This window comes from Protopterus annectens, chromosome 9.part0, assembly GCF_019279795.1.
Source record: "Protopterus annectens isolate FY-2018-M chromosome 9.part0, PAN1.0, whole genome shotgun sequence".
Classification (NCBI taxonomy): Eukaryota; Metazoa; Chordata; order Ceratodontiformes; family Protopteridae; genus Protopterus; species Protopterus annectens.
Window position 1 is genome coordinate 1,011,708,088 of NC_056743.1, and position 12,502 is coordinate 1,011,720,589.

General features: G+C 42.5%; 1 protein-coding gene across 1 annotated transcript in view; it reads right to left on the bottom strand.

The window, feature by feature from the left end:
• LOC122810618 overlaps positions 1 to 12,502 on the bottom strand; it is a 703,010-nt gene that overhangs the window by 618,561 nt on the left and 71,947 nt on the right. The gene's annotated exons all lie outside the window — the stretch shown is intronic.

Here is a 12,502-nt window from a genome sequence, read left to right on the forward strand (position 1 = left end):
GTGGGTACCAGTGCTGTCTTGGCCAGTCTGGAGCAATGAGAATCATCTTTGGTCTGTCTGCTTTGGCTTTTAATAGAACTTTGGGCAGCAGAGGAAGAGGTGGAAAGGCATAAACTGTCATTGTTGTCCGAATGAAAGAGAGCGCGTCCACTCTCCAGGCCTGTGGATGAAAAGTCCTTGAGCAGAATTTTGTCAATTGGTGATTTTTGTGTGAGGCAAAGAGATCTATGTCTGGCCTTCCCCATGCTTGAATTATTTCTGTAAAAACTTGAGGATGCAACTTCCATTCGTGTGGGTCTGTCATATTTCTGCTTAGGTTGTCTGCCAGCGTGTTTTCCTTGCCTGGCAAGTACTGTGCTTGAAGTTCGATTTGTAATTCCAGAGCCATGTTCCAAAGTGACATGGCCAGCCTGCATAGGGGGTATGAATGGGTTCCTCCGTTTGTTTATGTACCACATTACTGTGGTGTTGTCTGTCCTTATCAATAGTTGGCCTGGCTGCAGAAGGTCTTTGAAAGCTATAATAGCATTTATTACTGCTAGCATTTCCTTTTGCTTGATGTGTAGGTGCTTTTCTTTTTGGGACCATTTGCCCTGAATGCACCGATCTGTCATGTGCGCCCCCCAGGCGTAGTCCGAGGCGTCTGTTGTGATGACTTGATTTGCTTGAGGCTTGCAGAATGGGAGACCTGTGTTTCTTTGGCATGCTTGAGCCCACCACAGAAATTCCTTTTGAAGACATGGAATCAGTGGTATTATTGTTTCCAAACTGTGGCTGTGTTGAGACCATAGGTTTTTCAGGTACCACTGAAGTTTCCTCATATGCAGCTTTGTACATGGGATTAGTAGGATGCAAGATGCCATGAATCCCAGAGCCTGCAGGATTTTCCTTGCAGTCAGCCTGGTGAAATTTGCTAGTTTTCTGAAGTATTGAGTTAGTTGCCCCTGTTTCTCTGGCGTGAGGTAGGCCATCTGGGTGTTTGTGTCCAAGTTGGCACAGAGGAAAATTATTTTTTGTGAGGGTATTAGCCTTGATTTCTTTTTGTTGACTGTGTATCCCAGAGAATTCAACAACATTATTACAAAAGCCAGATGTTTCAGAAGTATGTGCTTGCTGTCCGCTTGGATCAGGCAGTCGTCCAAATATGGGTATATTTGTATCCCTTGAAGTCTGCAGTAGGCAATTACTGATGCCAGGCATTTCGTGAATACTCTGGGCGCAGTAGATAAGCCAAAGGGCAATGCAGAGAATTGATAATGGGTTGAACCTGCAAGAAATCTGAGGTATCTTCTGTAATTTTGTCTGATTGGGACATGCAGGTATGCCTCCTTGAGGTCCAATGTTACCAGCCAAGACTCCTTGCCTAGCATGGGAAGAAGCTGCTGTAATGTGAGCATCTTGAATTTTGGCACGAGTAAAAATGTGTTTAGGATGGATAAGTCCAAAATAGGTCTCCAATCTTTTCCCTTCCTTGGTACCAGGAATAGTCTGGAATAAAAACCTTGACCTTGTTGTTGAGTAGGTACCTCTTGAATAGCTTTCATGTCCATGAGATCTGAAATTTGTCTTTGTGCCTCTGCCCTTTGATTGTGTGTCAGGTTTGGCATGCCTCTCTTTTGTGGAAGGGTGTGAAAATGGAATCTGTAGCCTCTGTTTATAATGTCCAGGATCCATTTGTCTTTTGTGACAATATGCCAATTTTTCGAAAATAATGCCAGTTTTCCACCTAAGGGTGCTGCCATTTGAGCCTTGCTTGGCATGCAAAGGGGAAAGTCATTGGGTTTGCTTTCTGAATGGCTGTGAACTATCCTCACCACCTCTTTGTGTAGGAGATTGCCATTGTCTGCCTCTAAACGATCCTTGAGATTGCCCTCTGCCCCTCGGGCGACTGTATCTACCTCTTTGGGGTCTGTCTATGGCTGGAAAGGACCAATTTTTGGAAGGCCAATTTCTACTGAAACATGGAGGTTGTACGTGTAGAAAATCTTTCACTGTTTGCATTGATTTAGCCTTTTCCTCCATTTTCTTTAATACCTCCTCAGCTTTAACACCAAATAATACATCTTTTTGTAGAGGGACATCTAGTAATTTAGCTTTGACATGATCTGGTAAGGTTTGCTCCTTGAGCCAGGCATGTCTACGTATGACTGATCCTGTAACAGCAGCTCTACATGAGGCCTCTAGAGCATCAAAACCACATTGCAAGGTATGTTTACCCACTTGTTCTGCACTATGCATCAAATCCTGCAACTCCTTCAAGTCTGGTTGTTCAGGTTGTGACATTTTGCTTCTCAACTGATAACAGAAACTGTTGGTACTTTAACATATGGAACTGGCAATTTAATGCCCTCATGGTTAAGGTGGCTGAGGTATATACCTTTTTTCCCCACCTTTCTAAAGATCTGGAATCTCTCTCGGAAGGTAATGGATTTTTAGCAGTGGAGGCCTTAATTCCCTTGGGGCCCTGTGAGATGGTTTCTGGGTCAGCCGCATGGCTTTTGTATAAAAATTGGTGTGAGTCAGGAACCCGATAGTACCTGTCAGGCTTGACTGGGGCTGGAGGTAAAGAGTCTGGGTTAAGGCAGGCCTCCGAATACACATCATCTAGCATGTTTAAGACAGGAGGTATAGCCAGAGGCCTGTGCTGGGGGAGCAAGAGAAAATCCCTAAGCCTTTTCTTGGAGTCTGAGTACTCTTGGCCTTCCCAGTGTAAGTGTTCCCTCAAGGTATGCAAGGTTTCCCCAAATGAGTAATCCTCTGGGGGGGAGACAGAGGGAATGGACTCCTCTGCATCAGAATCTTCAAAAGGGGAGTATGAATGTTCCTGGTCATCAGAGTCCTCTGAAATAATGAAGGCCTGGTCAGAGGAGGTGGATTCTTCCTCCACTCTGGGCCTTTTGTCCGGGTGGGGGGGGGGGGGGTGGGAATCCCTGATAAGAGTAATGAAATCCTCAGCCATTTTAAGCATCTGTTTTTTAGGCATGGGGCCTGGAGAAGGGCCCTGTGTAGCTTGTCTCTTAGAATGCATGGCTGCTTTAGACTTAGTGAAAGCCTTGATGGAAAAAGAAGAGGAAGGCCTGAAGACACCTTGAGAAGAGACAGACCTGTCTACATTTTGAGTTTCACCACCTAGAGTGGCTTCGGTATCTGTAGTCGGGGTGTGGGCCGAGGAGCCTGCGACCTCGGGCACAGTAGACACCGCCAATGAAGTGTCGTCGGTAGGCAGGGGCTGCGTAGGCGCCTCGCTGAGAACCGGACCACCTGTAGTCGGCTTTGGCGTGGTGTCGGTAGAGGCCACGGACCTCGTGTGTCTGTCCTTATCTTGCTTCTTTTAGACAAAACTGGAGTCGGAGTATTCGACGACATAATGCAGTTAATTTTTTTGCCAAAATAGTGCTGGGCAAACTCCGCCCGACGCTTAATGGTGCGTTTGTTGAATGTAGCACAAAAACGACAGACCGAGACGTCGTGGTCTGGGCCTAAGCAAGGAATGCATAGGGAATGAAAATCCTTATGCGGTATTTGCTTCCCACATGAAATACAATTATTAACTTTGTCTGACATCGATCTGAGGCAAGAAAAGTTTCCCCAACAGGGTACTTAGCTTTCAAGAAGACTTCGGTTGCAAAATTTTCATAATTTCAGGAGCTGGCCGACCGGCACTTGCGAACTGCTTCTGCATCGGGCACCGCGCGGCAAGAAAGACTGGAGAAAATGGCGTCGGCTGGTTCCTTTATACCCCTGTCACAATGACGTCAGGGAAGAAGCGACGACAACCGACGCCGGACCTAGACTTTGGAATTCGGCCGACCGAGGACCCGCCTGACGGCAGGAGAACCCATCTGTTATGACTGCAGCTGTATGCACGATGAACATCTGGTATATGGATGAAACTCTGTGTAGAGATGTAATGGAATTGGATGGAAAGTCAGGGAGATGAGATCTGAATCCTACCACTGCCAACACAATGAGTTAAGCAACACAGTTAGATATACAGGCAGACAATGAATCGATATACAGGCAGACAATGAATTTTATACAGCAGAAGCAAGCACTTTTATGGAGTTGTAAAGTCTGATGAGAATTCCAGGACCGATGCCACTGTAGCTTTTATGGAGTGAAGGTTCATGGATTAGCACCATAAACATAATCCTTTCCACTTTACTCAGTAAAATTTTCATGTATTGGATTTCCTAGCTTCATTCATAATGTTTTTTTAAACATCTTTACTAACATTTTAAAAGGTAAGTACACATGAAGGTCCAGGGATCATGTACCAGGCAGACTATAAATTACCCTTTTATCTTAAAGGGATATTGTGCTGAACCTTCACTTGTACATTATTTTAGCTTTTTACTGGCCACTTAAATCTCTTATAGCTGTTCAAACCACGAGTACTTGAAGGTAACAGCTAAGTCCTTTAATTCAGCACAGCATTGATTGCTTATGTTGTTACAGTTCAAACATAACCAATATTAACCTTCGAATAACTCATAAGATTAAAAATGCTAAACATATTAATCATAAAAACATATATATAAAAATACATATAAAATGAAAATAAACATATTAACTACTTTCAATGCTTATACTTTAAATTGCCACAATCATATACAACACAACTATAAACACTAACTTTCATTTTAAATTTGCACAAATATATTCAGTGTTTAACCATATACAGTCAAGGCTGTCACTCATATTAACATAATTCCTATCCATATATTTTTATATACATGTTTTTATGATAGTTAATAAGTGATTATTAACTAGATTTGTCCTATAAATAAGTGAACAGCATTTTTTGTTGTCATGGTCTGATGAAGTGGGAGGTATTCCCATGAAAGCGCTTACCTACTGTTATATTGCAATAAAGCTGTGTTTTTATCCTACAAGACTTGTTCATAGAGAATATTTCTTCGTACTACAGGATCATTTGAACTGTGTTATTGCCAGTTTCTGCCTGGTACATGATCCCTGGACCTTCGTGTGTACTTTACTACTTGAGGACCATCTTCTAGGGATACATTTTTCCAGTTTGTTTCCTGGTTTTTGTGTGTGGATTTTAAAAGGTAACATTGGTACACATGCAGTAACTGAAACCAAACAAACCATAAATTTCCACTGCTGTTTTTATTTGGTATGCATATGTTTAATAATTTCCATTCACTCCAACACTGCATAAACTGGTCAAGCCCTACCTTCTCTTAATCCTTACTATTCCTTTTGAGCATTATTCTGCATATGTTGTTCCCATAAATCCCACTTATAACTATTTATTTCATCCCTTTTCTAAAAGCTCCATCTTCAGTTATTCCACCTCTTTTACAATATTCAGTGCTCTGGTGTCCATTGGTTTAGATTTTGACTTCCATTTTCTAGAAATTCTTTCTTTGCAGCCAGTGGCACTAAAATTCATAAGGCCTTAGGCCCAACTAAGTCTAGGCAATTTACACCATGTGTCTTGCAAAATAATTATTTCCTTTGTGGCAACTATATGCGCCCCAAAAATCTCTGACAGTGTACTCTGTAGGGAATTTTTAAAATCCGCCAACCTGCCGCACTCCAAAAAAGCATGTTACCAGTTGCCCCTCTCTTTCCTATTACACCTTCAGAGAATTTTTCCTCAGCTAGATAGCAAATGCTCAAGTTTGCCTTGGGTATAAAATACCTATGAAAACACTTAAAAGCAAAAACCCCCAACCTTCTGGACTGTGATGTATACATGGGAGGCATACAAATGTTTTCCCATTGTTCCTTTATAAATTGCCTTTTGCACTTTTTCTCAATCCTTTCTAACCTCCTTTGATTCTTACTGTTATAATGCAATATTTTATATGCCCCACTAATTATCCCTTTAACAGCAGCTTCCATTCTAGCCACAACTAAAAACTCTACCAGAGTTGGTCTTTCACTTAGCATTCCCCTATCCTTTTTTCTTTGTCTATACCCTGACATCAGTCCCTGATAAGCCTCCTCCATAACAATGAGTACATCCTCTAAATAGCTGTTCCTGCCTGGGATCAGGATAAAGATAAATCTAAGTTGTCAACCTTAGTGTGGCCAGCTTGGCGGTGCAGCAGGGACCCCTTGTTTGTGCCAACTGATCCACTTGCTGTAGAGACACTTTGTTTCCTCTTGCCAGCTTGTCAGTAAGAGGGTATCAGTGTTGTCTTTGCCAAAAAAGAGCTACAAAAATCATTTTTGGTCTTTTAACCTTCTTTCCAATTCACTATCATGGGGATCAAGTGTATGAGAGGGACTGTGCACAGGAATTGGCCTGTACAACTTGGGGAGAAGGCATCTGTTTTTTTAAGTTTCTGGAGTTCTTATCCTGGTGCAAAACTGTCTCAGCTGCCTGTTCAGATAGTATACAAACAGGTCTACATCTGGCCTCATCATCTGGTCAAACCTAGAAATGTATGCTTGTTTAATAACCATTTTTCTGGAACTGAATGGGGGTCTGTTCAACCCGACTGCTAACACATTACATGCTGAAGAGATGTAGGTTGCAGTCTGGGACATCCCCACTCTTGTGGCAATCTTACAGATTTGCATGGACAGCAAGTAGGAATGTGTCCCTGTTTCAACATGACTATGATATTACCTACAGCACTTCCTGTTTCAGGGTATGCAGGAATGCTTTTGAAGGCCAAAGTTAGCATCATCCTCTCCTCTGTACGTGTGTGTTTTATCTTCGTCCTGGCAGCTGAAGTCCCTTGTACTTGTAGAGTCTCCCTATGAGCTCCACATGCTATGTCTGGGAAATCTGTGGTAAGGGTCATCATCTACTGAACTGAAGGTCATCTCCCTATTCTGGGTACACTGTTCAGTCCACCATATCTCTTTTTTTTATACATGGCAGCATAAAAATGTCAGCCTACAGTAGATATATTGCTGACACTACCTGCTCCTAAAAGTACCACTGGAGTCTCCTTATGCAGGCATTCTAAAGAGACTATTAAAATGCAGGCTGTCATGCACCTAGCAACCAGAGGTACTCTCTTGCTATATCCTCTAATTCTTTATGGTACTGCTGAAGTAGCCCATCAACATTTTCAGTTTATTCTGATGGATAAGTGCTATACACTGAAAGGTTTTCAGACATGTTCCCAAGAAAATTACTTTTTGAGAGGTGTTCAACAAAGATTTTTGTCTCTACTGACAGTCAAGGCCAAGTCCCTGTAGCAGTACAAGGAGAGGTTCAGACAGTTTGAGGCATGCTCATAGGACTCTGCTAGGCTCAGATAATCACCTATGAAAGGGTACATTTGAATGCCCTTTGTTCTGAAGTAGGCTATTACTGGAGTCAGACACTTTGTAATATTCTGGATGTAGTGGACAAGCCAAAGAGCAAGGCACTGAATCCCTCTTGCTGAAAACCCTAGAAACCTGTGTTTTTTGGCTGCTAGAATACATATGTATGTAGGTAGTTGTCTTTCAGGTCTATGGCTATTACGAAGTTTCCTTGAGGAAGGAGTGGCAGAATTCTTTGCAAAATGAGCATCTTGAAATTAGAATTTGTTCAGATGACACAGGTCTAGAATAGGCCTCCAAGGACCTTCTTTACTTGGGACTAGGAATAGCCTCAAGTATTGAGTAAAATCCTTGACCTTTCTCCACAAAGAGGACCTTTTCTATGGCTCCTGAATCTAACATGCTTTGCAGGCCCTGTGGAATAAAGACCAAACTGGTTTGCAGTACCAGGTGTATACCACTAAACTGATGGATGTCTGAGATCATCTTGAATCCCTTTTGCCTTCATCCACATTTTATGCTCTGAAGGAAAGGATATCAGCAATGTACACTTTCTTACCAGATCTATACAGAGCTCCACTCTATCTGAAATATAACTACTGGTAGGAGCAGAGGATCCTCCCTTGCAAGGATCCAGGGATATCCTATCTGAATCTGACAAAGGATTTCTGCAAAGTTACTTGTGGGAGTGCCTGACCCTATAAATTTGGTCAGAATTCCTAGATAAGAGTGTGGGGAATCAGGCTGCACTGATGCATTATGAAACCCTACCCTACTTCCTCAGAAGATTCTGCCAAACTACACCCACCCTCCAAACAACACAATCCAAACTTCAATGTACTGACCATTGCTTATCAATGCTTACTACTAAACTCTGAAAATACCTGCTTACTTATCTAATGAACCTATCCTTCTACTCCAAATTCCAAGTACAATTCAAATCCTTCCCCCATAACAGCTCTTAGTGCAGGTGGTGTCAAGTAAGCCACATCACCTAACTTCAAACATCTTCTGACTAACCATCCTCAGTACCATTTCCTTTCTTCAGATCTTTCCCACACTTGTAGACACTGTATATAATGCATGGTTTCAATACATTATGCCTGATGAACTGTTTCAATATGCTATATCAGGGTTCACATTTTTATTGCCTTTTATGCCTCATAGTTTCACAGTTTCATAGTTTCACAGTATAGTATTAGGCTATCTGCCCTGGGGCATTTGTAAGCCTAGCCATAGTGATGTGGCTTTTGCCACCCCATGAAATGGTACAAAAATGTACAGAATAAATCTAGAATACTGTGCCTCTGTCTAGTAGTGACACAATGAAGGTCCCCTTATATAATATAATTAGTTTACTGTGCCCCTGTCTAGCAGTGACACAGATGTGACCCCTGGGGTAAACTTACGATCTCCCATCCACTCATCAAGATTTCTCTTGAAGAGAGTCAGTGAGGGGCTCTGCCTAATACAAACTGGGATCCTGTTACAAAGCACGGGAAGCCTCTGGGTTATGAATCTATCCCTCCAGCATGTCCTATTCATACTTTTGCCGAGGTTTAAGTCTTTAGCTCTCGTGGTCCTGATGGATTTGGATTTTTTGAGGTGGAGCATGTCCATCAGATCCTGATTGGACATGGCCTTGTACATCAGGCAGAGATCACCTCTGAGCAGGCGGTATGCTACTGAATAGAGCTGAAGTTTCTTTAGTCTGGCAGAATAAGACATATGTTGGAGACCCTTGATCCTTTTGGTGAGGTACTTTTGTGGTCTCTCCAGCTGTTGCAAATGCCGGGTGAGGTACATACCAAATAGGGCATTGTACTCAATCATGGGTCTGATGAGGGAGGAATATAGGGGTACAATGACATCCTTGGATCTGGATGTGAATCCCTTCATGATGAGGTGTGCAAGGTAGAATGTTTTTCTAACCATTTTGGCAACGTGGGTGTCAAATGAGAGGTCGCTGTCTACTTGGGTCCCTAGGTCTCTGATTACTTTTTCCGTACTCAGTGGGTTGCTGTCTATGTGATAATTTGTGGGTACTTTGTTTTTTCCAAAAGGGATGACTATACATTTTTTGGCATTTAGTTTAAGGCCGTGACTACGGCACCAGTTGTCCGTTTCAGTGAGGCCTTTTTGTAGGATGTGTCTGCTGGTGCATCGACTATGGCACCTAGTTTGCAGTCATCTGCGAACTTTGTCAACCACAGCCCTCCCATGTTTGCTTTAACATCTGAGAAATAAATGCCGAACAAGAGGGGTCCCAGGACTGATCCCTGTGGGACACCACTTGTGACTGGCTTTGAGTCTGACATTGCTCCAGCGATTTTAACTTTATGGGTTCTGTCCTTTAGCCAGTTTGCAACCCATCTAGTGACATAAGGGTTTACTTTTAAGCTGTTTAGCTTATCTATGATGCCTGAGTGGGGTATTGTGTCGAAGGCCTTAGCCAAGTCCAGGTATGCTGTATGGACTGCTTTGCCCTCATCAATGGCTCTAGTGACCGTTTCGAAAAAGTCAACCAGGTTTAAAAGGCAGGATCTGCCCTTTACAAAACCGAACTGAGTGGGGTCAAGTGTCTGTAGGTCCCCTATGTCTCTGTTTATGAGTTCCATTTCATTTCTCTGAAGCATCACTGTGATCTTAACTATCTGTATTCTCCAGGGCTATACCAGCAAATTGGTCATTTCTGATCAGTGAGCTACCTTGGAAAATAAACAGAAATAAACTACACTAAAATAAAACGCATCTTCCAGAACGTCTAGCACTGGAGAAACTGCTAGTGGCCTACATTCAAGCAAACCCACATAAACTCTATACTGTAGCTCTACTAGGCTTCAAAGTAATCTACAGATTTCTACTGAAGAGTTTCTGTCATCTTATGAAGGGTGTCCCTGCCAAATGGGGAGTACACACAGGGTGTCTTTGGTATCCGAGTTGAAGTTCTCATTCAATGGACACTTACCCGCATATGCCAGCTTTGAGTCAGATTCCTCTTTGGGTGAATCCACCTTCTCTTTTTAGAAAGGGACCCAGATACAATGTGTCTCTTCAGCTCAGGCCTCCTGGATTTAAGAAATGGCATACAGATTTCAGCAAGACAGACTAAAGTATCACTTTAGAGGGACTGGGGTGAGGCACAATCTGACCTAGGCCAACGCTAGCTAAGCTGCATCTGTTTGGTTTTAGTTGCTTTGTCTCTCTCAGCATAACAAATCACCTCCCCTAAGGCTTCAAGATCAAAGGCAAAGGACTGAGGCCTCAGTGTCATTTTGCAGAATCTCTTCACAAACAAAAATTCTGGGAAGTTTGCCTTCCTCTTCAGAGATCAAGGTACCTGCCTTAGATGTCAAAGGATCTCTGGCTAACAGAGAAACCTCAGGCATGTTGGTTCAGGAGGACACTGCAGAATTAGAGGGCATAGCACCTGTGAAGTGGTTATGCCAAATACCTTGTTAGAAAATTTAATCTGTGGTCACGGGCTGTGAAAATGCCTTATTCGTGGTCACCAGACTCGGGGGAAACCCAAGTAATCTCCTCAGTTTCCTGATGCTTCTCCTTTTGTCTTAATTTTTTTTTCTTCAGTGATAGACTCTTGGAGGTCTTGGCCACTATGATGGCAGCAAGAATCTAGGCATGAGTCCCATATTTTGGAAGTGAACCTCCAGAATGATTCTGTCAACAATGGAGTGACCCTGGAATGAAAGAAAAACAGTTAGGACAAGAGTCCATGGTGTGCTCCAGGCAGAAGCAAAACAAGCTCTTACCATTAAAATCTGTGTGTAGAATTTGGTTTCCACCCACCACAGACTTTCACAGCATCTCAACGCTAGAGTCAAATTCAAAATCAGACATTAGCTAAGCAAGTAGGTATCAAACAGACAAAAAAGATGAGAAGAAAAATACCTATAGGGTTTGGTTCCCTGGGACAGGCTGTCTGACAGAGTACACACACTGGTAAAAACAATATACAGCAATACTGACTGCACAGCAAGAAAGGTCTGAAGGTGGTGTCAGATGAAGCACCTTTTGCTCTCTGGAGGCAGGTCACCTGACAGACCATACACACTGCGAAAAGCATATAAGACTATGCTGAATGCACACCATGAAAGATCAGAAGATGGTGTTGGCTAACATACCCCCCTTTTATACCATTAACATGCTCACACCTGGGTAGGCCAGCCTTTGACCAAGCCAGTGGTAGAAGGCAGAGCTATGAAAAACTGACAGGCCACAGGTTACATGCAGGGGAAGATAATTCAGAGAGAGAAAACTAACACTGAAATAGTATCCTGAATATGAAATGGATCTTAATATAAACTATCTGAATTTACAGGCAAACTGCTGAAATAACACAAGTCACAAGTTGCATGGTTCTTTTCAACTTCTCAGTATCTCTCAAATAGTTTTGGTTTATATATATTTTTTTCCTGTAATACAGAAGCAAGTTTTCACATATGCATGCTACAGGTTTTGGTCACATCTCTCTGAAACAATCCTCTAACTGCATTTTATGGTCTTTATCCTCTTGCATGGGAACAGTCACAGATCGTGTAATTACACATTCACATCCCATGTACAACTGATGTGGTCTCCAGCAAAAGCCAGAAAATTAAAACTCCACATATTTTCCTTCTATTTTTCTTTTTACATTCTCTGAAAAACATCACAACTTCTCATACATTTCCATGCCACTGGTAAAACAAACATATTGTAGATTAGCTCATAAGTTTTCAGGTTTAACTGCCATTAGCTTTATCAGACTTAAGTACACCTCACATTTCTCTCGCACTCTAAGAAAAATATCCAACAGCAAACATTTAATAGCAGAAAGGAAGTGACCACACTGGCAGATTAAAAGAAAAAACATACAGGAAATATTTTATGGCAGTGTAAATCTTTACTACAATTTTTTTTAAATGTCTCAAGTAGAAAGGCAAGCTGGAAATACTTCCAAACAGAGATAGTGCTCCAAAGACTCAAGTTTATTAGCAGCGCTACAAAGCACCATCTGTATAAGCCATGGTGGTGCAGCGGTTAGCATTGTCGCCTCACAGCAAGAGGGTCTCCTGTTCGATTCTTGGCTGAAGCTCCTTCTGTGTGGAGTCTGCATGCCCTCCTCACGGTTGAGTGACGTTAAAGACCTGCAGGTAGGTGCGTGCGTGAATGGGCATGCCTTCTTTGAAGGCTGGGCGTCGGGCAGGCAACTCGACACCGTAAAAATCCACTGCCAATCATCAGC